Source organism: Columba livia, chromosome 3 (genome assembly GCF_036013475.1).
Source record: "Columba livia isolate bColLiv1 breed racing homer chromosome 3, bColLiv1.pat.W.v2, whole genome shotgun sequence".
Lineage (NCBI taxonomy): Eukaryota > Metazoa > Chordata > Aves > Columbiformes > Columbidae > Columba > Columba livia.
The window spans coordinates 92,244,250-92,270,789 of record NC_088604.1 but is presented as its reverse complement, the minus strand read 5'-3'; the positions used below and the strand labels follow the sequence as shown (position 1 = coordinate 92,270,789).

General features: G+C 38.0%; 1 protein-coding gene and 1 long non-coding RNA gene across 3 annotated transcripts in view; both read left to right on the top strand.

Moving 5' to 3' along the window:
* Window positions 1-26,540, top strand: part of PRKCE (protein kinase C epsilon) — a 295,161-nt gene that overhangs the window by 109,626 nt on the left and 158,995 nt on the right. The window lies entirely within an intron of this gene.
* The window catches only part of LOC135579105 (uncharacterized), a 60,579-nt gene that overhangs the window by 8,587 nt on the left and 25,452 nt on the right, over window positions 1-26,540 (top strand). The window contains exon 2 of the long non-coding RNA XR_010471562.1: window positions 1,067-26,540. This exon is cut by the window's right edge and continues 25,452 nt beyond it. This is a non-coding gene — a long non-coding RNA (uncharacterized LOC135579105). The remainder of the gene's footprint in view (window positions 1-1,066) is intronic.

Below are 26,540 nucleotides of genomic sequence, written 5' to 3'. Positions count from 1 at the left end.
GCACTAGCCTTTTGGTTTCCCTTCTGTAGGCTTCATTGCTTTAACAGAACAACAGCAAGCAGTGGTGTGGGAGCCAACTTCCAATGTAACCAGAGTCTTTGTTTTAAAAACTCATTATTCGGTGTATCAACCGAGAACCTATTTCCTTTGAAGCTTTGGTTTTATGTAAGTAGGGTTTTGGGATCATTTTTTCCCCATTCAGCTTTTTGTTTCTTCAGTACCAAAAGATCAGCACTCATTCAAAGCACAAGTGAGGGAAAGGGGTAAAATCAAAGAAATAAAAGAAGCTTAAACTGATTTGCGAAGTTTTCTCCTTCTGCAATGCCTTCATTTTCTCTCCTTAGGAGGAATAATTCAAACCTATTAGTAATATGTCTTTTTTTCTTGGGTCTTATTTGGCTTAATCTTAAGATACCTCTGTGGTAAGTGTGGATGCTTATTATAATTCTTTTTTTTTTTTTTTTTCTAGGTTTCTTTCTTTCTCTTTTTGGAGCTATTAATTTCTTTTATGACTGTGTTTACAACTGGAAAAAATCTTTGCCCATCCAGATCTGGAGTTTCTAGTTTGTTTATTTAAAAAACACAAACAACACCCCCCCCTCCCAAAGCATTGCATTTAATCTAATGTGGAAATTTGAAGGTTACAATGCTCATCCAGACAACTTTTTCATATCCCAAATGAAAAACTTTCAATAAGTCTCTTATTTTCTCAGATCTGTTAGAGAAGAGTTGATGTCAGTAGATATCTTAATTTATTTGACTCTAGTGCTTATTTACTTGTTGGTGTGGTAGGTGATGTGTTTCTTCTGAGACAAAATTTCACCTGTTGGTAGCATGCCATCTGAAAGCAGATGTTTGTGTGGCATTACCTGAATGACAGTAACTGGGAAGCCTGAGATGGGGATCTGTGAAATAATAGTATGGGAGTCCACATTAAGTTCTTTGCTCTTGTGTGTTAATACTGACTTCGGTAAATACACAGGCATTTGGCTGGGAAAATGAATGTTGCAGGCTGGGAAAATGAACCTTGCGGGCTAACTATTCAAACCCTAAATTATTTTTAAAGGTATTGGTGAAAACGCAAATCAGTACTCGGTGACAGCTGCATGATCCTTTTAAAGTGCGCTGCTCAGTGAAGAGGTTCTCCGAAGGGTGCTAATGTCATTTTGACTTTGTGTGGCAAATGCCTTCATAACTAATATCTCTCCGTGGATTTATAGCCATCCTTGGACTGCATCCAGTTCACTGATGGAACATCTGGTAAGAATTGTGTGTTTGTAATAAGCCCTTACTGTATAAAGCTGGCTCAGGCTTTTTAGGCAAAGATCGACCTTTTCTTGGCAGGCTTCTAGCTGTTTGCCAAAACAAGTGCTTTGCAGGGAGCAAGATGCTGGTAGAAGATTTTGTGTAAAGGCGCCTTTGTATTGTACTTGTAAGATTTTTGTACTTGTTTAAGGAAAATTGCATTAGACTGAAATAGAAAAGTAATGAAACTCATATACACACCATGTTCCAAACTGCTGTCCCTCTCTTCTCCATCTATGTATTAAAAGCTGTGATTTCCATATGTTGGGTTTTTTTCCCTAACAAAATTGTGCAAGGCCTTCGGAGTAGGTGTGTTTAATTTTACCACCGCATATGCCTAGTGTGTTTTTTTCGAGAAAAACTGGAAAAAGAAGTATCAAATGAAAAACTATAGTGGTGGTTTCATACATAATTGAAAGATGAACTAGTTAGAAGGTTTGAAATAGAAATATGTGTTAGGAGATCTATATATAGCTAGCTATTTCATAGTAGAAGACTCAACATAGCTTAATCCAATGCTCATTGTGTAGCATGATATGATGTGAAAAATGCATATAATATTGTAGTTTATATATATTTGTTTTGTTGTACTTCATAACATACATGACCTATAACCTGTTATGATTTGTTAGCTCTACACTTTTGTTGTTGTAATAGTGTGCTCTGAATTGGTCTGTTTTTCTTCATCCTTATGTTCCCCAACAATAGTCAAGTCTGTTTATTGCTAGTGTCATTGAGGAAAAAGAAGTCTTGGTATTGTCTATTTTGATGAATTGATTAGGGGATGAATAGATAATACATACATTAAAGATGGGTCTAGGCTGTCTGACAGTGCTGGTCATTCCATGTACCTGTAAGGTTGTGAAAACTGTGGGAGCGTTAGTATCTTTTGTGAACATCAGCAACCAAATGTTTATTGCATTCAATATAGCCTAAAAATCTTCTGGTTTTGACATACATGTTCTACAGTAGCATAAGCAGTGGGAGGCTCAAAAACTATGTATTTTTCGAGTATAGTATTGAAAGTTTAAAATATTTGAGTATGACTGGAATCAAAGTCAATTTAGGAAACCTCTTTCTTAGTAGAGGCTCAAAATCTGCGTACAGTTGCATATTTATTCCATTAATCTATTGAAAGTAAGCATAAAAGTGTTGTGATATATTAAGTAGAGGTAAATAATTTTTCATGTTTCAAAATCTTTTTAAAAGAGTCAATCATTTAATGGAAAACTACCATCATTATTTTTTAGGCAGAAGCATAACTTTCAAACTCTTAGGCTCTTTTGAAAATAATAAGCAGATGTTCCAAAATGACAGTCCCATTGCCAGTGCTCATTTGCCACAGGATCTTAAATCATTTCAGTCCTTTGTATTTTCCATTTCAGAGGAGTGAACAATATTAAAAACCTGTGATGCATAATGTGGAGTTTCAGTAAAGATTAAACAAAGCATTTGAGAAAAGTTAATACATTATATATTCTGCAACTCAGCAAAATTTATACTTACTTTTGTTTTGAGGTAATGCTTAAGCAATATAGTGAGCATCCAAAAATTAGAGATTTAAGTTAGAGATGAAGAATTCTACACATGAGAAGCCCTTGGCTTTAGTGAATGTGGCCATCATTAGCAGGGACTTATTGACTCTGGACGTTTGGTGCTGTTAAATATGTATGTTTCTTTATGCCTCTTAGTGGTAAGTCATTCTTTACACTATTGGAGAATAAAGCAAACTATAATCTCAGTATTTCAGAAGTGAGTATTACTAGCCGAAGGAAATACATAGCTAAAAATATTTGACCATAGAAGTAGGTAAAAAGAGCTGTGTACAGAAGGACAGGAGTTCTTTCAGCAGCTTTGTTGGCAGGTTTTGTAGGTTACATTTGCATAGTCAGAAACCTTGTTTATAATAACAGCAGCTGGGCTCATAATTCAGTAGATCTTCAGTCTGTGATAGGCCTTTAAGGCATATTGTTAACTGAGTCTGTGGATTTTGCAATGCTGAACTAGAATGAATGTGTTGGAACTTCATTATCCCAAACTATAATAGTGTGCGTTTGTGTTGGTTTGTTTTTTTTCTTTAAAGACTTTGCTAATCATTGGAAATGCCTCTGCAAGAGCATCTGCAGTGTGCATACTGTATTAATTCTTGTGGTACTCTCATACTACAGTACGGTTTGCGAGACTCGCTAACGTTGCTTCTCCTTTCGCCAGCCCTCTCACAGAAACAGGCTGAAAGAATAGAAATACTCTGGTAAACTGTTGTGGTATGTAGTAGGAATTACTTCTAAAACAATGAGATAGGGCAGTTATTTTCCGTAGATATCGTTTATCTGTCCTGCAGAATTTACTTTTTCCTTTTCTCAGCTAGATCCTTTTCATGGATGCTTTGTTTTGCCACTATAAAAGGCGGTCTCCAGACATAAAAATTACTAAGTAGAGCATGCGTGTATTACTTGCAAGTTAGAGTTCTTAAAAGAAATCTCCAAAGAAAACAAGATGCAAGTCTCAAAAGCAAGATCAAGCCCTTTCATAATTTCTCTGGATTTTCAGAAAGGCTATACTGAGGGCAGTATTGCAAGCCTGAGATACATACTCTGTTTTAAACACTGCCTAGTCCTTTGTCTTTTTTTCATGCTATGACTTTTAGTTGTCTTTCATTACTTCTGCTATATTTCTTTAATGTGTTCTTCCAAAAAAAGTGAATTATATGTGATATCAGGACTAACTTAAAATATGTATATTTTAATCTGTAGTAGAAGCTTTAACAAACAAACTGTCTCGTATATTGGACTTTCAGCTATTGCATACAGTGTAGATACCTTATTTACCTTATGGTAAGGCTGGGGTATATTTCTCAGAAATTATATTTCTGTAAGACACACTGAACAGTTAATAAATAGTCAAGTAATATCATAATCTAGGGCAAAATACTCAACCTGAATAAACCTGAGGAGTTTTAATATCTCCAGTTTGTACTAGTGGGGCTTCTTCCTCTGAGACAGAACAGATAGAAGAATCTCATTTGTATTACAGTGTTGTAAAGGAACACTGAGAAATACACCCTTTCTACTGACTTCTCTGTTTATAAGTCCCAGATCATTACCAGGAAACTGGATCTTTCCAGTTAATTCCTAAGCATGTGCTCTTCTTCTTTATTAGAGTCTTTTAAAAAAATCTTTAACATAGCATTTTTAAACTTTATTTCATCATCTTGGAAGTCTGCTCTGCTGTGAGTGGTGCTATTTAAAGGAAACATCTTCCATTGCAATCCATGAATTTTCTATAGTAGATAAAAGTAAGCCAGTGTATAAGTTCACCTCTCTCTAAAATACTGGAAGTAGTTGTACTTCTCCCTTTTCAGAGCAATGCAATTGTTTAGATTCGCAGTGATATCATAAGGCAAGAAAGAACTTTATTTTTCTCCGTATAGACTTTAGAAAAATGAAACTGTGAATCTATAATTGCTTTCAGACTTTGGTCAGGGTGCTTGAAAATCAAGTATGGCCTTTATTAAAAATGTGATGCAGTATTGAACTATTGTACAACAAAGAACTGAAGCCATCCTATTTTCTTTTTAGCAAGAGTGCCCAGTTAACAGTTCCATTCTCCCGGTAATCCTGTGCAGGGACTTTACTTGGGGCTGGGTAAGAGTCAGATGATTACTGTAGGGTTGTCTTTGCAACCAAGGAAAGTTTCAGATGCAGAGGTCATCTTAAGATCAGGTTTGAGGTTTTGCCTCATTGGGTGAGTTCTTTATTTTGCAAAAATAATCCTGTGCATTTCAGTTGATTAAGTGAACAAGTAATGCACCCCCACGTGTTCAATTAACTTTAAATATAAGATTATATTCAGAAGCAGAGTTCCCAAATATATCAGTGTTTTGTAAATGTCAGTGTGAGGATCATATAGACTACATGCTGAAGAGAGGAGGATAAAAAAGGAAGAAAAAGGTCTCAGGAGCTGCAAACCCTGTAAGTAAAATGTAAATAGTGGGGGGCTTGTTTAGTTTTTTAAACTACAGCAATTTGAGTTTCAGTGTCTGATTTACTTTTGCGTTAAAACAGCTTGTGGACTAAATACATTTTTTTACTTAATTTCAAATGCTTTAGAGTATTTCTGAAGAAAAATAGAGTTAAAATTTATAAAGAATTCTTATGGTTTTTTTTATAATTCATTTGTATGCATTCCCTAAGTAGAGCAGATTTTGCTAATATCCGTGATGGCAGATGTTTGCTTTAGAGCACACAGTTTTCATGTATTCATAGCTTTTGGAGTGAATAGAAATATATAGTTATTATACTGAATACACTTCAAGATTGGTGCAAATTTAATACTTCAGGCAAGATAATATAGCTTTCTGTATGCAATGGAATCGCTGATGAACCCACTTTATAATAACGGTTTTGGGGATAGGATTGTCTGGTCAAACCCCATAACTGGAGTGATTTGAACATCTGCCATCTTGACTTTGGGCAAGATTCATCTCTGCGTCAACAGATTTCTCTGGAAAATAGGACTATGACTGCCTGTTGTGCTGCAAGGCTAATACTAAATAAGTGGAAGTTTTCCCTGGGAGAAAAAGCTTGATAAAGGATAGAAAATTACTTGAGTTTTAGATTTTTGTTAGTAACTACCTACTTTTCATTGTCAGAGTAGAAAGTACATTCAGTGGGAAGTATTGAACTTGCAGTTATTAAAATATAATTTACCTCTTTCAGAATCTTAAATGAACTTTTTGTTTTCAGAGTTTTTTGCTATATTTTCAAGGATCTATTACTGTTAAACACTTTTTGCTGACTGTAGCTACTAAATTGTAATCAGGGGTCATTCAAAATCCTTTCTTGGGACGCTTAACTGAATACAGTACCTTTGTGTACATATGCAGGAGTTGCTAGGTCTTAGTTATACTTTTACATTTGAGAGGCAAATTGACCATAATGAATAGATTTTTCTCCCAGTGTGTGGTGGTGTAGTGGATTTCAGAATTGATCTTAAACCAGCAAAACCAAACCAAATGCTGAAGACTCTGATAATGAGTTTCAGGATTAACTTTATTTTATTTTATTTTTTTTTTTTAAACTGTCATGCCTGTTCTTTATTGTTAGAGAGCATAAATTATGCACGCTCAAGGAAGGTCAGACATCTAATGTGTGTAAGATATATTTTACTTCATTTAGTCTTCATAGGATATAATTAGTATCAGAAAAGACATTTCTTGTTAAGATACAACTTTGAAGGGTTTGATTGTGTTCATTTCAGATGAGCGTATACACCACTAAATGTTATTTGGCTTCTCTTAGGTAGATTAAGCATTTCTTTTACCTGTGCTCGAGTGTTTGACTAGGGTAGGTAAGGAAATAATATGTTGTTCTTCAAGTATTTTTCTGAATTTTTGGAGAGGGAGAAGGCAAGGGACACTTTACGTACGCAGTAGTGACTTCTTTGATGGAGTCTTTGAAGGTCTGAGTGCTCACAGACTCTCCCCCTAGGATTGCCAAACCATTTGGCATATTAGGATGTGATTCACCTTTTCATGTTTCTGTTTCTTTTCATCACCACAGCCCCCATTATATACAGATTTCCAACTCTCTATTGCTCCAGAAAGGCTGGTGTGGGACATGAGCTATCAAATAGCATGGGCTTGTGTTTCTGTGTTCTTTTTGGGCTCATGGCCCGTTTCCTCAGCCTCATCAGGAGTTAGTGGAACTCTTGCCGCCAGGATCGCTGGATGGATCACTTGGGTCGTCAGGCACACTCTTCTTTACGGAGGATGGTGACTCAGTGAAAGACTGAGTAGGGAATACAAACATCTTTCTTCTATGCCAGTTTAGCTACAAACTATGGGAAGTACCGGCAAGAGTTTAATTTGATTGTTCCTGCCTTTGGAGAAGAAATCCTTTAAGAATCCTGAAGTAATTTGCAAACAACCTTGTGGAAAGCTGATGCAATTTACACCGTCCAATATAATCTACACTGTTTTCTCTGCCGTGTTAATATTTTTTTTTTTCCCTAGGGAACAAGACTCCTGATTCCTAATTTAACATATAGTAAGACTAGCGGAAGCAGTTTCTCTTTACTGTGTATATTGCAGATATGCAGACTACAAAGGTTGTGTTTGAGAACTTGCATATGTTTCGTTTCTTTGCCCAAAGTCTTTTAACCATATAGAATATCAACATTAAATTATTTTGTTACCAATTTAATTTTTTGGGGTTACAAATACCATATGCTGCCGAAGTCACAGCTATCATCTCTTGGACTTGTATTTACGTAATAGTTTGAGTGATTCTTTCTAGCAGTACTGCTACTGCTGACATTACCAGCGTTGAAAGACTGCGTAAAAGCCTTTAAGAGTGGATTTGATTTGCTTTAGCACAGGTGAAGCTGAAGTTGTTGCAGCATTTCTGGTCTGAGAAACTTTGGATAACATGAGGCATGCAGTATTTCTTCTGTGATTTGTAATGAGGCCAACCTGGTTCCACTGGAGCAATTTTACATCAGTAAGAGATTTGGAAGACAACGTGGAAAGAATCCAGCCTTCCAGTTTCATAACAACACTAGAAAGACTGAGAAAAGAATCTGTCTTTAAACATCTGGAATCTCTTTCTTCAGTTTGCTGGTTTTGATGTTGAGGATTTTTTTTTTATTCATTCTTCTCCCCTCTGTTCCTGGGAGACATACAGTTAGGGTTTTTAATTGGTTAGAAGAAGTTTCTGTTAAGTATTATTCGGAATAAATGTAAATAATGGTATTGTTAAATTCAGTAGGATCTGAGTTTTATTACTATTTTCCTATTTTTATAGAATGCAATTAAATCTTTTCCTTCTTTTCCCTTCTAGTCCATTTTCCTCAAATAGCAATTCAGGACTGACTTCATAGGTTACTATACATTAATCTCAGATGAGCTGAACTTGAAGTGTACTGTTAAAGATTGGGTAATTCTGGTCTGAAATGATGGTCTTAGTGTTCTTAATACTGATATCCTTTCTGGAAATTTACTGCTACTTCTGTGTAGCTGTGTAATCAGTAGCATTTTGGGAGGTTGTTTGCTAAGAAACAGGTACTAAACTTCATTAATTGCCAAGATATTTAAAATTATTTTAAATACATAATATATATTTTTTTCACTTAGTGCCTCTTCTTGATAGCTCCTTCTAGAGAACCCAATGGAAAAGTCACAGCAATGAGGCAAACAGTCGCTTAAAAGCAAATATCTCTCCACAGAAAGCAATGTGGAAGCAAGGCTGTTTCTCCTTTTGTTCCTTAGTTTCCCTGGGATGTAGCCACCAATCTCCCTTAGGTTCTTGTGAAAATCACATCTGGTATCTGGCTCTGTAGCCACTAAAGCTGAAATCTGTCCCGTGGTTCTTTTTACAGGGGTTGATTATGCACAGCTCTCAGCACCAGTGCATGCAAGTAGTGTATTCTCTTACTGTGAATGCTCAACCAAAGCTTCTTTTATGCCCTATCACAATGGGAGGAAGAGAGCGGACGACCATTAATCGCGTTGTTTGAATCTGCAGCTAAAAATCAAAGTCAAGCTTCTTTTTCTCCTTGTTACTCCAAGGTTGTATTGAATTCATTATCTTGCTGCCTTCCCTTGCTTCCTGCTGCACTGCTTATCCTGGCCTGGAGTGCGTTGCTTCCCCTTCCCCTTCCTGCCAGCTTCATCTCCAACTAAAGTCTACTCTAGCAAAACTGATTCTTTCTTGGATATCGGTATTTGGAGCTGTAATTTCCTCTAAATCCTTCCTTGCCGAGATCTTTAAAGCTTGCTGCAGTTAGGATAAGTAAAAGCAGTTACATAGATGACAGAATCAGTTGAACGGCAGAGTGGCTTTTCCTCTTTGATTTGTCTTGGAAATGCTACTGAAATATGTAATTGCTGTGGGGTGAAGTCACTGTTTTCATGTGGCAGAGAAACTGTGACTATTGTTTACAGTTCACTCTTAGGAAAAAACTCATTGCAAATTGTAAGATTTGTATTTTGTTACAAGTCTTGGGGATAAATTAGCCTGCCTTTATATGGTGATAATGAGACATGGAGCTGCCAATTCAAAACACCACTTCTTGTACGTTTTGCATTTGAGAAGATAAAGACAATCCATAGGTAAAACAGAATAAATAGAAGATATTCTCCTATTGTTAAAAGACCATTCAGATTACCAAAGCAAAATTAAACTTATAGTTGAAAAGACAGAAAAAGAATTAAAAAAAAAAAAAATCAGACTAAACTGGTTCCATGAGTCAAAAGAACATGTGTGCGTGTCTATATATGTAAATATGTATATTTTTATAGTTTAAAGAAATAATTTATAACTGAAATTTCTTGTTAGTGACTTGAAAACATTAACGTATTTTATATGTTACATCAGAAAAACAAGTAGTTCCATTATGGTTTTATCAAACACATTAATAATTGATAAAGGTTGTAACAGTATTGGTATATTTATTTGTATTGATTTAGCATAAATGCTTTTTATGTTCAAATGACCAAGTTACTTACAGTTTTAATTTTACATTATCACTGTGCCTGTATGAAGTCTTCCTATGGATAGTAAGTTGTATCACTTAACTGGAAGATGCTAGAGAACAGAAAACAGCCTTTTACTGATTTGGTTGACTTAAAGTTGTCTTCTCAGTGCTACATGTTCCTGTTGCACTGTTTTTGTCTCACCTAAATAGCAGTGCCCGTCTCAGTTATTTTGCATCTACTTGTCCCCCACCGCATTCATATTTATCTGAATGAAGAAAACCTAAGCAACTTAAGTCATGTTTCCGTCACAGTTGGTGACAAACCTGCAAAGTGAGCACATCCTTTACTTGATATTGTTAAGTTTGAGGTGGCTACGTCTTGATATTTGAATCCCTTTGCTGGAGAGCAGCAGTGTTCTGTAAGACTGGGTATTTGCTTTTACTTCCTGTTTCTGCTTATGGCCTGGAGATTATTTTTATACTGCTTGTCACAGAAGCACAGAAGTAGCTATTTGAAAACTAGATAAGAAGTCAAAATGAAAACAGAAGATGGCTAAGAGCTTCTGCAAGTAAGGAGAGTGCAAAGCTCACTCAAATTGAACCAGCAACTGACTCTGCGGCAAAACATAATGTAAGGCATTTTCAGTGTTTTATCAACATGTGCTAGCTGAGGTATGAAAAAAGTGGTTTTTACAAACAAATTGCAGGACAATAGGTAATGTAGTTTAGAATTAAAATATTATATAGACCATAATCTTGACACCAGGATCTTATTCCTCCTGCTAGTATTGTTGATGTCCTTTATATGGAAAACAGCAGAGATCTCCTGTGTGTGGTAATAATTGCATTTATATGGTATTTCTTATAATTGTAGAACACTTTATATGTTGTGTAAGCTTTACAACATCTTTAGATGATGTGATTTTTACCTGGAGAAACTGAGCCAGAGATGCTGCCGTTCCTCCAGACTGGGAGGATTCTAGGCTAGTGCATTGGTCAGTGATGACAGGATTCAGGAAGCTGCGTCAGCAAAGAAGTTTTTGTGCCTTTGGACAAGTCATCAATTTACTCCACATCTCAATTCTCTGTGTGTGAACACTGTTGTTAAATCAGACTGCCAGGGATAAAATGCATGGAGAACTGAATCAAGCAGATAGGGCTGCAAAGAAACAAGAGCATGCTGGAGCTGAGATTGATCTTCATGATGCCCATGGTACCGGCCTGGACTCAGGCAATGTGGAGAAAAAGGCTACATGAAACTAATGGATAGTTCTGTGTTGGATGCTACGTGATGGTAGCCTTTTAAATCCTTTTGTTAACAAGAAAGTACTTTTCTGATTCTGGAGGAATATATAGTATTTTCTTTGTGTGTGTGTGTGTTTTGGTTGGTGGTGGGGTTTTTTTTGTTGTTGTTTGGTTGGTGTTTTTTTTTGCTTGGTTGGTTCTGTTTGTTTGGGTTTTTTGTGTTTCTTCAATGCAGTACTTTAGAGCCTCCAGCTAGTAGCAAGTGTTTTACTTTTTGCCTTAGGCCATCCAACTATGGCAGATTTATGAGGCGGAGTTGCTTTCCGGGAGCTGGGAACTAGAGCTTGGGTTCAGTTCCCTAAAGGAGGCCTGGCAGCTACATGCTCCCTATTACTATTCTCAAATCAAAACTTCCAAGTAATAGGTAACTAAAGTACAATACATTTAAAGTAGGAATTTCTGAATTGCATGCTTAGATGAAGTAAATACATCAAATTGTTCAGTCAGTTTAGAGGAAAAGCGATTGGTGCAGATTCTGGTTTGCTCTCCCTTTCCTGTCAGTGGCTGATGAAGGCTGAGACAAAGATCTGATGTGCAGGCTTTTTCCCATAGGATCAGCACTAGGCAGTCTTTTCAGAACTTCCATTAACACTTTGTCACCTCCAAGATGCATTAGTAGCCACAGTGTGCTTCACCTGTGACCTCCTTGAGAAGAAAATCAAGTTTGGGATACAAAGTCATGCAGTAATATTGACATGAAAGTAATTAATTTTGAAGCTATGGAATTATGACTGAATCTCTTTTCAGGATCCAGCACCTCAATCCTTATTCACGCAGGGTAAGTGGGGATTGCTGATATACAGGTTGCAAATCAGGTCCTTTATGCTGTGTCTCACCTGTGTGACACAAATAGTGAAGAAGCAGCAGCTTAATGAGAGGGTGCTAATTAATGGATTTTTTAAAATAAGATGTTCCAAATTACTCATTTAGTGTAGAGTATCGACCACCTCCCTCTTGCCAAGTCTCTTAGCCTTATGCTAGTCATTTTAATGTAAGATATGGACAGTGCAATTTCCACACTACATTGCTTGAAAATTCTTGGGGGAAGAGAGTGGTTGATTATGAAAATAGGTGAAGCATCTTTTATAAGCTGCAGGAGGTCATGATCGAGATAGGCAGCATGTACGCTTTTCATGAAGTAGAAGTGTGATTCTGCAGGTCCTTCCTAGACTACTGCTTACTCCTTTTGTGAGAGAACTTCAAACAATTAGAGTTCATCCGTAACAGGTTGTTAGAATATATGTTTATAAAAGAAAACAAGTTGCTTTAGATGGTGGAAGAATTACTTTTAAAAGGGAAAATCTTTGGAGGAATTAATTTTGCTATTGTTATTCAGAATTCATACACCATTAATGTTTAGTTCAAAGTATTTCAACACAATGCTTTTGCCTAAACAAAGTTGCATTCATTAATAGTACAGAGAATGGATTTTGATTTGTAATTGATTAACTGTCTTAATGTGTTTACATCAATTGAAAAATGCACTAGCACAAGCAAAAACGCAATATTGCTCCAAGTAATTTTCCAGCTGTCTGTGTTTCAGTGGCTAGATGGCATTTAAGGTAACTATGCAATGTAACAGATGCTGATTTCATCCTATATTGCGGTTATGGTAATGACTAATAGTGCTGATAAAAGGCAGTTGAGCATTTGCCTAGGGCATGGAAAACTGACTCTAGGGTGAACTGTACCATGATGTCAACATTGTTTGCAATGCATGGATTCCATCATGGCTCTGTGTTTGTCCCATCTTTAAATAGTCCTTGCTTTTATGCTGAACTCTGTTCTGATATACAGTAAAAATCTTGTATCTGTGGTGGTGCTTTACTGTGTTAAATTATAATCAGTACTATAGGCAAAATCGCAAAGTTTTAAAAAGGAATCTCTTTCTGCTTTTGATATTGAGGGGATATTTGGGTGGCCTGTGTGAAATCAGTTGGTGGTCTAGCTCTAATTCCTCATGGATATGTCAAAAACAAACAAACAAATCCCCTTCGTTATAAACAACACCCTTGCGGATACATTCAGTGTGGAACAAGAACTGGGCTGGGGAGGACTGAAATCCTCTATGACCTTTAGATACAACTGCTGAAACACTGTCCATACTCATAGGGAAAATTGCATAGTGCTCACTGTGTTATTTTGTTCCTGGATTTTAGTTTCCTTATATCAGCCTGCAGATACAGTTTAAGAAGGGAGCTCCATCCACTGTTTGCTCATTTCTGAACAAGCCGAGGAAATTAGCTGCAGAAAGTTGTATTGGAATACTTGAAAAGTAATTTAACTGTGTCTTACCTTTAGGCAAGCAATATATTAATACTTAAATGTTACAAGATTTCTTGCATTTGCCCTTACTAATTAAACTAACAATTGGTAAACCTTACGTGATTTATGATTCTGCATATGAGGTTGTATTTTTGCAGTAGAGTGCTCTTCACTACTGTCAGTCGAAAGAAGGAAGAAGAACGATTAGCAGGGAACTCCACTTTCCAACACTGTCTCCTGTTGGGTGTGGCTGAGGAAATCCATATAGTGCTTGATGGGAACCAAATAAATAAATTAACTTCTTAGTGATATACTTCACCGTGAGGGTGGTGAGGCACTGGAACAGGCTGCCCAGAGCAGCTGTGGGTGCCCCATCCCTGGAAGTGTTCAAGGCCATGTTGCATGGAATTTTGAGCAAACTGGTCCAGTGGAAGGTGCCCCTGCCCATGGCAGGGGGGTTGCGACTGGATGATCTTTCCAACCCAAACCATTCTATGATTCTATGAAAACTCTCATACACAGCACTGTTAGATTTTAGACAGCTACCTATAAATGTAAATAAAATATATTATTTGTGATAGTTTATTACTGAAATCTGGATTCGTATTGTCACTTTCTTCCAATATGAAATACATTTCTTAAGGAACAGCAATAATGTCACATGCAACTGTGATAATTTATATTTGTCTATAATGACTTCTAAAAATATGTAAGAAAAATACATCCTGTATTAAAAGATAGACTTATTATTACTGTTAAGTTATTGCTTGACTTAACTTGGATGCAAATAAGTAGGCATAGAATTTATACACCTTGAGCCTCTAGATGTTATATGAAACTTATTAATTTGCCAGGTACTCAGAAGGGGTATATGAGGGTTGCATCAATGTTATTGTAGCAAGCTATTTAATAAATTTGGTACGCACAGGAAGGTGTTAATAAAGTCTACAAATGGCTCTCTTATAAAAGTGTTTCTTAGAAGGATTCTTTGGGGATGAGGGTCTTAAGAAGTTATAACTCATGTTTCTAATTCCAAGTGGTAATGCTAATTACTTTAAAATTCCACAGGCAGTTAAAATTGTTTTTGTTATTTGGTGTATATGTGGATCTCTGCCCAGGTAAATTTATATCTAGCTTTTTTCAGTATTATCCTGTTTATTAAGAAATGGAATTGCATAAGTAAATACTACAGTGAATAAATACACTTAGGTGATGGTATACTTTTCCAGAAATTATAGATAGTAGAACTGGTAGATTGCATAAAATAGACTGGAGACAGAAATGTAGCAAAGAGAGTGTGACTTATCTTACATGGAGTAGTCTGATTCCTGGATGCATGGAGTTTCAGAAACTGCAGAATAACATGAATAATACTGCTTTGCACCTACATCCAGAGGCTCTGTTGATCTAAACCTGTTGAGGTGACTAGGAATGCAACAGATGGTGTAATTTCAGTCTCTACAACAGTTCGTGTTATTGGTGCTGCTGCTTTTAGATTCATATCTCTGCACAGCTGTTTCAGTACAGTTGTTCAGCCTTAGAGCAGAACACGAAGTATTCACCCAAACCTTTGCATCTGTCATCATTATAAGAATGTTTCACAGTTCGTGTTTGTGGAGGATGAGGATTCTGTGTGCTGCAGTAGTTTCCTGGTGCTGTACGCCCCTCTCGTGTTTGGCTGAGAGCGTTTCTGTCTTATCCCTTCACATGCAATAACTCTGTACTGCTCAGCTATTTGCTGAGCCTAGAAACCCAATGGAGTTTCTTGTTGGAGGATGTTTTACTTTAAACAAACCATTCATGTGTCTGCTTCTGTTGTTTCCCAGTATTCTGCAAACCAGGAATCAGGAACGGGAGGTGCCCCAGCCGAGCAGTCCTGCAGCCGAAAGGCTGCGCACTTCCTCGCCGTGCTCTCTAAAACCACTTTTATAAGCCCAGCATGAGAATTTCTAGCGTAGTTTGACTGGCAGCCTCCCCCATGCATCTTCAGCAAGGATAACTATGATGAAACTTAATTATCAGCACGTTGCAATGTCTTCTGTGTTCACCAAAAACATTTTTAGGGCTGGCTGAAGAAATTCTGAGTGAAATTTAGCAGTAGTAAAAGTGGAAACATAACAATGCATTTCTATTGCACACTTAACAGCAAATTTAAATATTTAGTCTGAGGTGGCTTTCTCATTTATAACCCTGTTTTCATTTCCATTTCAGAAATGTGTATTTCTGTTCGGCTTAGCTCGAATTTCATACACAAGCTGTACAATGTTCAGTTATTTCCATGCAGAATGCTCTTCCTTGTGGAAAAACTTATTGAAGGGAATAGAAATGCTGAGAAAATCAGATCCAGTTGATGGAACTGAGTGTATTTCTTTCAGATTATCATCCTCCAAAGACTAGATTCGGGAGAGATGGTGCTCTTTCTTATACGAGGCAAAGGGACATATGCAGGTGCATCTGGAGGAAACACTTGGATCCTGTGTGTCGCTGTCTGTTTTTACTGGGCTATTATTATTGGTTGCTAAACGGCAAGATGCCAGAACTGGACAGGAAATATTTTTTTTTCTTTCTATGAGAGTTTTTGACAAAAATATATCTTGCGTAGAAGCTTCTGAAAATAATGCAGGGTTCTGTCAAAAATCTTATTTCCCAGCCATTTTGCCAAAAGCTTTTTGTCAAAATAAAAATCTGTGATTTTAACTAAACGTCCTTAAGTAGCATTGGACTACTGAAACTGAATTTCTTGTACATAGTGTTTTCACTCAGCTTTACATCTTGACAAAATAACTCTAGAACAAAAACTTCGGGGTGGGGGGGATTGTTTTTTTGTTTGTTTTTGTGGTTTTTGATTTGTTTGCTTGTTTGTTTTTTGGAGGTGCTGTTCTAAATACAGGAACTTGTAAATGAGATGTGAAATACTTGATGCTCAGGTGCACAATAGCCAAAACCACTATGATGACAATTTTTTAAAACCTGAAGAATGGATTGACAAAAATGGAAACATGGAAATTCAATGTACTTCAGGCCTGTTGCCAATCATGTTTTTTTAGTGTTTCTTTCTTCCATGTCCCAACATATACTCCCTCTGGCAGCAGCTTCAAAGCGATTCCATCTTTCTGTGTCTGTGCCCACTCCTTCCTAATAAGGAAGATACCGTGCCCTCTCTGAACCTGTTGCCTTATTTCACAGAATCAGAGAATGTCAGGGATTGGAAGGGACCTCAAAAATAATTTAGTCCAATCCCCCTGCTGGAGCAGGAACACCCAGATGAGGTTGCACGGGAATGTGCCCAGGTGGGTCTTGAATGTCTCTAGAGAAGGAGACTCCACAACCTCTCTGGGCAGCCTGTTCCAGTGTCTGTCACCCTCACTGAGAAGAAGTTTCTTCTCAAATTTAAGTGGAACCTCTCGTGTTCCAGTTTGAACCCATTACCCCTTGTCCTATCATTGATTATCACTGAGAAGAGCCTGGCTCCATCCTCCTGACACTCACCCTTTATGTATTTATAAACATTAATGAGGTCACCCCTCAATTTCCTCTTCTCCAAGCTAAAGAGCCCCAGCTCCCTCAGCCTTTCCTCATAAGGGAGATGCTCCACTCCCTTCATCATCATTGTTGCCCTGTGCTGGACTCTCTCCAGCAGTTCCCTGTCCTTGTGGAACTGAGGGGCCCAGAACTGGACACAATATTCCAGATGTGGTCTCACTAGGGCAGAGTGGAGGGGAAGGAGAACCTATCTTGATGTACTACCTCCTGCCCCGCTTCTAACACACCCCAGGATGCCATTGGCCTTCCTGGCCACAAGGGCACAGTGCTGGCTCATGGTCATCCTGCTGTCCACCAGGACCCCCAGGTCCCTTTCCCCTACACTGCTCTCTAACAGGTCATTCCCCAACTTATACTGGAACCTGGGGTTGTTCCTGCCCAGATGCAGGACTCTACACTTTCCCTTGTTATATTTCAGTAAATTTTTCCCCACCCAACTCTCCAGCCTGTCCAGGTCTCTGGATGGCAGCACAGCCTTCTCGCGTGTTAGCCACTCCTCCCAGCTTGGTGTCATCAGCAAACTTGCTGATAGTACACTCTATTCCCTCATCCAAGTCATTGATGAATACACTGAAAAATACTGGCCCTGGTACTGACCCCTGAGGCACTCCACTAGATACAGGCCTCCAAGTAGACTCTGCCCCATTGACCACGACTCTCTGGCTTCTTTCTTTCAGCCAGTTCACAGTCCACCTCACTGCCCGATTGTCCAGACTGCACTCCCTCAGTTTAGCTGTAAGAATGCTGTGGGAAACTGTGTCAAATGCTTTACTGAAGTCAAGGTAGACCACATCCACCACTCTGACATCATCTATGCACCTCGTTATATCTTCATAAAAGGCTATGAGGTTGGTCAAGCACAACTTCCCCTTGGTGAAGCCATGTTGACTGCCTCTAATGACCCTCTTACCCTTGATATGCCTCGAGATGGCACCAAGGATAAGTTGCTCCATTACTTTCCCTGAGATGGAGTTGAGGGTGACCGGTCTATAATTACCCGAGTCCTCCTTCTTGCCCTTTTTGAAGACTGGAGTGACGTTTGCTTTCTTCCAGTCCTCAGGCACCTCTCCCATTTCCCAAGACTTGGCAAAGATCCCACATCTTCACCCAAAAATGGAAGGAGGGAAGAGAAAATCACTTGAGCTCCAGATTCTTTCACCATTCGTCCAGAGGCCTTTCACCATCGGTCCCTCTCAGAAGGGAATTGTCTACTACAACTACCCTTCTTTCTTATCAGAGGCAGTCTTGAGGTGTGGATTCAACCACCTCTCCCTATGTGACCTTGTAGGCGGGCCTTGCACCACAACCTCACCCACCTCTTCTTCAAGATCCAGGGCCTCAGACTTATTACGGAGGGACACCTGGGGAAGCAAAGCAGGTAGGGACGGGGGTTGCCTGCGGCACCAAACTGGAACTTGCTTCCAAACCTCATCATCTTTTTGGTCCCGTACCTCTGTCTGACAGCAACAGGGCAGTCTTGGGTCTTCCCCCTCTGCTTGACAGGGCAGGGGGTCCATGACCTTTTGGGGGGTGTCCCCCTGGGGCCTTTCTGACTGGCACGCCAGGGAGTTACTCCACCAGTTGATCTCCTTTTCACACTCCCTGATGGTCCTCAGTGTTTCAGTCTCCTCCTTGAGTTTCAGATGTGATGGAGCAGGAAAAGTGTCAAAGGTAATAATGCTCCTACAAGGTCTGTGAAAAATCAGTGGCACAGTGGAGAAGGGATCAGCTTTGTGGAGCCTTCAGAAATTGTTAATCAAGTCTGGAATGCAAACTGGTAGGAAAGCAGGCTTTGGTAATTCTAGGCTTGAGGGAAGCACTTTTCTTTATCGTGGGCATCTCCATTTATTTAATCTACTGGGGTTTTTTCTTGTTTTTGTTTGTTTATTTTCGTTGAAAAAAATGCTCATTACTTTGACCACAAGTTTCTCAAAACAAATGTAATTTAAAAGCACAGGCTTTTGTAATGGCCATCCAGTCTGGTTTTGTCTTTTTGTGTGCTGCGTAGCTATTGATTCATCACTTCGCTGTCAGGGATGGATCTGGTGGTTAAATGGTTTGCCCTCTTAGCTTTGGCCTGAAGCTGAGCTTGTGCTCCTGTTGAGCACACTTGTGATCTGAGGGGCTTAATAGTCTGAGCGAGTTCGCCATACTTCCCTGAACTGAGAACACGCATTGCAGTGTAATAGTTGTGTCTCTGACACCAAATGATCCATCACCCCATCTTGAAGATCTCGCATAAACTCTATGCATTAACCTGTCTCATAAGAGAAAAACATCCAATCTGGAATTGTGATTCCTAGCATAAGATGACTGAGAGCTTTAGGAAGCATGTCTGTTGCCAGGGCTTTGAGTTGTCCACCCCATGGAAAAAGAATAAATCTTCAGTGAACAAAACCAGACTGTTCTTCCATGGAGCATCAACCTAGCAGGACCACCAAATCTCTTCTTTAAATTTTCAACCTTTCAGGGTTTTTGGCTTATTCTTATTGAAGTTTAACTAAACTGATGTTTTTGTTGTTGTTGTTACAGTACTTGTTACTGTGGTGCATGCAGATTGTGATAAGGAAAAAAAAAAATTGGATGAAGTTTCTATGGTATCCTTACAGTAGGATTAACAGGATTATCACAATATAAATTTAATCAATTGATTGAACGTATTCTGAAAAGCATCGATGCAACATTAGTTTCCTTCAGTCAGGTTCATTGTGCTTTTGTCACAGTTGTGCTAATTGCACAATCCAACGTCATCTGAATTTACGTGGCTTATATTAATATTTTGATTAGACTTTTTCTTCTGAACAACTCCTTTATTGAAAGGGTCAAATGACCTTGATGTCTAGAAGCTGTTATGCTGAAGGTAACAGGATACACTTCTATTGTTTCGCACAGGTTTAAGTGTTATTTTTTGGTTGTTACATTCAGAGTGTAGATCATCCGTGCCAGAAACCACATCTGCTTTTAGGTGGATGAAAGATCTTAGCTATGTAGGTAACATTTCAGAGTCTCTTTTTGCCGTTGGAGAAGATCTGTTTGGTTTTACACCAATTCTCGGAGCTTTGTTTTGACCTTGGCGGCTCGCTGCTGTGCTGCTTTCATAGACAGGGTTTTAGAACTGAACTCAGGTAACTTGATCTTAGAGGTGTTTAGCGCCTCTATAGGGTGGAAGCTAAATGGACAACTAATATTACGGACTGTTGTGGTTTTTGTGAAAGAGGACATCCATTTGTCATCAGTCGCCTTTGTTATTTATGTCTGATATATGACTTTCCAGAGGGAAGAAAAAAAATGAAAGTTACAGGTTAATCAGTGGTTGTGTAACTGTTGAACAAAACTATCACAACAGTGGTCATTGTAGACAGGGGTAAAATTTAGTAACAGTTTTTACTGTAACTCGAATATACTGTAATTTCTCTTGATTCGTATTATTCTTATTAGAGCTATTCATAGACTGTGTTGGTTTTGGGTTGTTTTTGTGGTTTTTTGTTTTCTTCTATTCTGCTGGTTGTCATGGAGCACCTGAAAGAGGTGTCTGAGAGGCTGAAAAACCTTTCAGCAGGTGCGAAATCAAGAAGTCAGGTAACTTCATTCATATAGCTACTGTCTTTTGTAGCATTTAACATTGCAATTTCCCAAACGTTTGGAGTCTTTGTGCCTGAGGCTATGGTAGCATCATAAGTAGACACACAGTAGATTTATATTTAGAATTAAACGTCACGGCTGTTTAGATTTTTAGCACACATGTACGGTGTAAATTAAGTGCCTTGAATTCAAATGTTAGGAAGTATTGGTAGGAAGGGTAATCAATAAATAGGCCTGCCTAACTACTTGGGGAAAAAATTACTAATAATTAGTACTTAGAAAACATATAGTGAGGAACTTAATTTAAAAATAAATTAATCAACTCGCTGTTTTGTGTGTAGTGAAGGTCAGTTTTGGAGGGTAAGATCTGAGCCCTTTAAGAGCCAGTAGCACCTTGCCCTTGTCTGACCGCACTCTTCCAAGGCTGCCCTGCTTAGGGTACAGCGTGTAGTTGTGCTCCGTGGTCAGGGTCTGCTGTGTCCTCCCTTGGACGGGCTTCGACAACAAGTGCCCATCCTCTCCCTGTCTATAGCTGCTAAGTTGTTTAATCCCCTGTGATCCTGCTCGAGCACATGCTGAAGATTTACCTATGAACCCTCCACATACTCTCAGCAGTTTCTTTTTTAACTGTGATACCAGTGACTAAGCTAATCCATTAATTTATATCCATTAGTGTTGTTATATATAACTATGAATAGTGACTATAATGTGATGAAGAGCGAACCCAGCTATATTAGTTACCTTTGGGAAATGGATTTTTGCAGTTCTGTAAATCAAAGGCGCCGTTTCATACACATAAATGCTCTCACTTCAAACATGCATGTAAATACTAGCTAGAGTTTTGAAGTCACATCATTTGGGGTCATTATGCTTGCTTCCTAATTAGTTCTACCTTCGAAATTTTTGCAGTGTTAAGTTTTTGCTGACAGATTTGCTAATTGGCAGGTATTTCAGCTGTGAAACAGAGTGAGAGTATGTGCTTTGAATTTTTTATTTTGGTTCCCTGTCTGGAGAAGAGTGTTGTCCTTTTAGATCATATTGCTCCAAAAAATGGAAATTTCTGAATGAAGATAAAATTTGGGCTTTTATGCCAGGTCCAGGTATGAATGGTGTACCCCCAAATTACTCTAATTAAGCAGTCACTTTTTTGGAGTCATGCTTGAAGTTTATCCTGCAGCATAATGTAGTTTTCCTTTCAGTGTGAGGAAAGAAGATAATACAGACTTTATGGCAAACAGTATTTTGGTTTGCTATCATTTTTAGGTGTGTTTCAGCTATTTCTGAAGCAGCTAGCTAGAGTACTGCATAAAATAGGCCAAATACGGCTCTAATTTTGTTCTATCTTAGGAAGAGTCTCAGATGTAGCAAAAGTCAGGCCTGAATAAAAGACGCTTACGTTCTGCTGTATTTTCTTTCTAAATACGTGAATGCTGTATGAGTTGTGTTGTAAACCAAGGAGATTAGCTCTAGATGCATTTGCCGAGTGTGCTCAGGTAGAATAATCTATTGCTTCTGCTTTCTCGCTACAGCTGACAGGTTTTCTTCAGTCTTGTCATTGGAGTTGTTTTCAGATTGATAAAAATGTTTCACCTTTTAAAGATATTCAAATTTTCACTTAAACGTGTGTAAATTATTTGAAGTATATGCAACTTATATTTAGGTTAGATTAATTTTCAGTAAAGAAGGTTAAAGCAATGTAATCAAAAGCTGTTCTGATTTAACACATCAATAATGGACAAGTCCAAAACAAGTGTGTGGTTATATTCTAAAAGTTTTCAACTATATGCTCGTATTAAAGAACAGAATGAAAGGTGCTGATCTTTTGTGTAAATACATATATGTAGTATTTGTAATACGTTTAGATTAATTTTGTGAGTCTTCAAATTAAATTAGGATTTAATGTTGAAATATGAAAGAAAACATTTGTGACTGAGAAAATTATTCGAGAGTGTAGAAGAGAACCTATCTGAAAATCATTATAACTTTACACATGTAGTAATTATTCCACAAAAAATATTAGATGTGGGCAGGGGGACCCTGTGTACTAATTATTTTCCATTTTGATTTAATCAGATGTAGTTAGCAGAAAATATCCCAGTAATGTTTTCATAGGTAGCTTTAACGTAACAGCTGCAGTTCTACCAGTAATACTTTACTAAATTATTCTTGCATTCGGATGACAGTTTCTGAGTTAGAGACTTTATTTTTTTTTTAAGAATCTAAGTGACGATGGACTCACCCTCCTTCTAGGTCATTCATTCTTGTGGGCTGTTTTTCTTAGTTTAACACATTATTCCTAATTTCTACTCTAGAATTTGTCTAACTTTTGTTTTCACTCTTTTGATTTCTTAACATATGAAAAAGAGAAATTGTTTGTTTGTTTTTTTATAAGTGAGTTCTTACTGAATATCATCCTTCTAGAGACATTTAGATTTTGAGAATAGAAGATGAATTAATGCTGTGTTTGTACTGGTTTATTCTTATCTTTATGAAGAAGAATGATTGTCACTATTAATGTTGGACATATGAAGCAGTAAAAGGTTTGCCATTAGAAACTGTTTGCAAAATGTGTTTATTTTGTACCTTGGTGCTGATAAACACAATGGATTTTTGTTTGCAGAATCATCATGACATTGAAAGATGTTATATAACCCCTGTAGTTTTGGTTGGTGGGAACTCAATATTATGTAAATATCAGAACAACCCAGCTGACTGCAGCAGGAGGTTATAGCACAATCAGATTGATTTTCCATAATGAATGTTAATAATGATCAGTTAATATTAACTACTTCTTGCTGGTGTGTGATAACAAAGGCTCCTGTTAAGTTGGGGATAATGTGACAGAGCTTTTAGCGTTGGATGACATCTCGTACTGGCCTGGACAAAGTCCATCCTGTCAAAATATCGTCAGTTAAAGATGCTGTGGGGGCCTTTGTCCTGCTCTGCTTGCTCCTGCCTCGGTACGTCTCAAAATATTTTGAGCAAGCATCTAGATAAGTCACAAAAGTAGAACTGCTTCAAAGGTCATGATGACTTTGCATAATATGAGTCCATTAGATGCGGTAATCAATATCAAGCTTTTGGATCTTATGAATATTGATGAAGCAATTGTAGCAGGGAGGTAGATGGGGAATTGAGATGCCTTTTGATATAATCAGAGAAACAGTTAATGGCCTAGGTAGAATATGGGTCCAGTAACTACCTTATAACATTTTGGAACATTCTAAGTCATCATTAATAATGGAAAAGCCATAATGGCATTTGCAGGGGGGAAAAATATTGTACAAGGCTTGCATTGCATTGCATTGCATTCGGCCCACACAATGCTTCTGCTTCTGGTGTCACTGCATTGTGTGAAATATTGTAAAATCAGTGAATTATGTCACCTTTTTAATAGAAAGCAATATCAAAGAAAAAGAGAAGCTGGGTAACAGGTCACTGCTCACCTACTGCAGCAGCACACTGAACCCGAGAAAGCTGGGAGAGATGTCTGGCATCCTGCATGCTCAGTGATTTGAACTGCTCGTCTCTGAGTTGGTTGTTTGGTTGTTTTGGTTTCGTGTTTTTGTTTTTGTCCTTATGAGTCCCTCTTTTCCATAGAGGAAAAAGAATCGGGAAGGTTTTGTGGGGAGCCATGGAGCATTAAGCTCACAGTTGTGAGCCTCTTCAGGCCTGTGCTCAGGGAAGTGGCCGCATCCCTCTGAGCCCCCATAAGCAGTACAGAGACTTCTGAAAATCTCTGCAATCGCACCTGAAATGTAAGAGCTGGCTGAAATACGTTATGCTGGTGTTACGGAGTTCACAAGCACACGTGCTTGTCATTGTATTGTGTAATTATCTAATCGCCAGCTCAGGTATCAGTCTGCAAAATGGAGTAAACAAAAATTTCTTACCTTGCAGAGTTTGACCCGAACATATGTCGATAACTGACTTGTGAACATATGGAGACTGAGGTCAGTTCAGGCCTTGTCCTGAGCATGGGACATATCAGTCAGATGGAAGAGAGCAAGGGAAAAGTTGCAGAAAATGTAAAGAGAAAAAGGTGCTGCTTTATAAACTAAGAGAAGAGTCCCTGACAGAAGCATGCCATTTTTAATGTGAATTCAGTACAAAAGCTCTGGCCTATGAAAAGCAGGTTCACAGTTTTCATTTCATGCTGCTTTGTCTGCAGAAGCAACAAACATGGTTTTGAAGCCACGGTGTTTCTCCTTCAGCAGTGGAAATGTATGGCTCTGCATTGAAAGTCTAGGTCAAGGTTATTGTGCTCAGAAACATTCATCAGAAACGTGGTTCTCCTGCAACAACCAGCGCACTCAGGTTTTTTTAGATAAAACCAGAGGGAAGAATTCAGGATTGCATCTTTTACTTTGGAAAATCACACAGCTTTCAGATGCAGTGGAAGTGCATGTGATTAATACACACAGCGAGGGCAAAATACAGTTAGAGCGACAAAAAAAAAGTGACAGAGGATATTTCAAAAAATAGATTTCCAGATAGTAATAAGTACATTTAGCTGCAATTGTTCTATGGTGACTAAAATAAATACCTAAAAATAGATGTTGTCTATAAATAAGGTTTTGGCTTAATGCCAATTTTGTCTGCTGTTTGTGGAAAAGCAGAGGCAAAAAAAAAAAAAGCAGTATCTGTGACTAGTTTTCCACTATATGACCTATTTTGACCCTTACTCTAGCACTGCTGAAATGAGACCAGCGTGGCTGAAAATTGTTGTCCACAAGTTCCATGCCAGCAAAGAACTCCACTAGGGACACTCGAAGGAAAATAGGCATAGCGGTTTTGAGAGTCGAGTTTGAACTTACAAAGGAATTAATGTTTTATAACATTTTTTTTGTTGAATATCACCACTAGAATGTGTGACTTGGACTAGATTTGGTTGTCTTTAGTAAATACTCTTTAGTTTTTAATATATTTTAGAGATTATTATTATTGTTATCGTTGGTGTATTACGCCTCTTTTCTATTCTGGAATAATTTTGGAAGGCACTTCTTCTTCTAGATAGTGCTGAGGTGCTACAGATGTCACCAAACAGGCCAGCTGAGAACTTTCTCATCTTGTACTGTGCTCCTGCTGAAGTTGGTGTCCAGCTGGACACTGACAGTGGCTCACACTTGACATAGAGTTATTCTTTGATGGTCACCCACCATTGCTGACTGCTGTTTCACTACCTGTTGTCCTTGGAATATTTTTTTTGGTATTGCTCGGTATCAAACAGAAATCTCTACATGAAATTTCACTAACCACTTATGACAGTTTCATTAGACATGCCCAAACTTGAAGGCTTTGGACATTTTTAACTGTACTTTTAAAAAATAACATACACCTTTTACTGTCTGGAATTACTCTGCTTCTCTGTAACAACTGGTAACACAATTAGGATATTTTGCTCTCTGGCCATTACCTTTGTATTTTTGATTTATAAACATATTTCTGAAGTTCAAAGCTAGACCTTGTAAGTTCATTCATTACTTAAGTCTTCCTGTTTTCTTTGCCAGAGATATAAGCATACAGATGCTATAATATTTTTCACCCATTTTTTTTTGCACACTCTGCACATGACCACTAAATTGAGATCACTGCACTGTGTCACACTTAGTATCCCTTAGTTCTTGCCTGCATGTATGTTTTCAGCTTCTCCTTAATAATCCAGTAGAAATTGCTTCTGTATCTTGCACATAGTTTAGTAAAGTATGTATTTTGTTTTGCTATGTTTCTATGAGTTCCTGCACCTAAATTTTAGAAAATGGCTTCTCCATCTTACAAACTGATTCCATTCCTCCTTTGTTTTCAGAAAGTGCTTTTTCACACAAAGCTGGGAATGCAAACTCCTTTAAAAATGCCTTTGTGAGAAAGTCATTCTTCCTTCTCACAATCTTACTATGGTTTTATTAACAATTGGTTTAAATTGTACAGGATCCATTCTAATCTTGAATTATAGCTGTCATTAGTCCCGAACAGTGAACCACCAACATATGGCTCTAAAGATATTTATTCCTCAGCTGTTTTTTTGTTGTTAATACTAACTTGCTCCAGAACATCCCAGCTTTTTG